The sequence below is a fragment of the Triticum urartu genome, chromosome 6A (assembly GCF_056163025.1).
Source record: "Triticum urartu cultivar PI428250 chromosome 6A, HENAU_Tu73, whole genome shotgun sequence".
NCBI classification, from domain to species: Eukaryota; Viridiplantae; Streptophyta; class Magnoliopsida; order Poales; family Poaceae; genus Triticum; species Triticum urartu.
This window is the reverse complement of record NC_141878.1, coordinates 188304060-188305587: the sequence shown is the minus strand read 5'-3', so window position 1 is coordinate 188305587 and position 1528 is coordinate 188304060. Positions and strand designations below refer to the sequence as shown.

Sequence of the window (1528 nt, the reverse complement as noted above, 5' to 3'; positions counted from 1 at the left end):
CATATGTGGTGGTGGGGATGGTTCAAGGATGACCGGTGATCCCTTCTTCTCCTAAAATCGTCTCCTCCAATGACAGTTACTGGGATGGTGAGGATACTTCACCAATGGTGGCTGGGATGGCACGAATCCGCCTCTGTTTGGCCAGTGATGTGGCAGCAGAAACCAAGTACAGCTCATCTGAGCGACCAAAATGCAAAAATAATAATTCCCAAGTGCAACATTACAATTAATCAAACTAGAGTTTTTTGGGATGCAATAAAAGAAAATATTGGTGTGTAGCATTCAAAAGACTCCCATATTTTAGTGGTGATGAGTTTTTTTAACAAACATCCATCCACTCGACACGCTTTATTGATAAGATAACAAGATTACATAGTTGAGCATGAACTTTAAATATATCTAATAGAACATGATGTAATTGGTGGGCATGTAGTGCCAAATAGGTTCGCCACGCTCTCCATCCAACATCTTAGAGTACCGCGTGTCCCAATCAGATGTGTTCATATGACACATGGCTATTGCTATCAGGCGCAGTTTTTTCTGCAGGAAATAACAAACAATGAGCTGCTTTAGAACTAACACAATCTCAAGTTGATAAGATTTGTAGCACAAGTACTTACCAACAGGTGGATGATCTGGATCCCAATGTACTGCATAAGCACTTGCACCAAATCCTTTCTCTTTTGAGGGCAGAAACAAACTATGAGTTCATTCAGAATGAACAAACTCTCCACTTCCTAAGGTACGCAGCTACTTACCAGAAGGTGCATCATCTGGGCTCCAAGTTACCTTATAAGCACTTGAACCAAATCCTTTTTCTTCTATAGGAAATAAAGAATCATGAGTTGATTCAGCACTAACACATTCTTCACTTTCTAACAAAGCACAAGTAATTACTTGAAGGTGCATCTTCTGGGCTCCAAGTCGCCTTATCAGAACTTGTCCCAGAACCTTTTTCTTCTAAAGGTAATAAAAAAAGTATGATTTGGTTCAGGATTAACACATTCTCAGCATGGTAAGGTAGGAGAAGAACTTACCAGATGGTGGATGATATGGATCCCAGTGTACCGCATAAGCACTTGCCCCAAAACCTTTTTCTTCTATAGGAATAACAAACCATGATTTCATTCAAAACTAACACATTCTCGACTTGGTAAGGTATCACAAGTACTTACTGGAAGGTGCATCTTCTGGGCTCCAATTCACCTTATAAGGACTTGCCCCAGAACCTCCTTCTTCTGCAGCAAATAACAAACTATGAGCTTATTTAGAATTAACACATTCTCAACATGGGAAGGTGGCACAAGTACTTACTTGAAGGGGGATCCCAATGTATCGCATACACACTTTCACCAAAGCCATCTTTTTCTAGAGGAAATAATGACCAATGAGTTAATTCACAATTAACAACCTTCTCGAGTTGGCAAGGTAGCACAATTACTTACGACAAGGAGGATCCAGTGAACCGCATAAGCATTTTCACCAAAACTATTTCCCTCTGCAGTAACTGAAAAACTAGGCGTTGACT

At 40.2% G+C, this 1528-nt stretch overlaps 1 long non-coding RNA gene across 1 annotated transcript; it reads right to left on the bottom strand.

Moving 5' to 3' along the window:
• Nucleotides 1-1037: 1037 nt before the first annotated feature.
• Nucleotides 1038-1244, bottom strand: LOC147964691 (uncharacterized). Its single transcript, XR_015608748.1, has 2 exons — nucleotides 1176-1244; nucleotides 1038-1100 (listed from the first exon to the last, which is right to left on the bottom strand). It is a non-coding gene; the product is annotated as an uncharacterized LOC147964691 (long non-coding RNA).
• Between the last annotated feature and the right edge of the window lie 284 nt (nucleotides 1245-1528).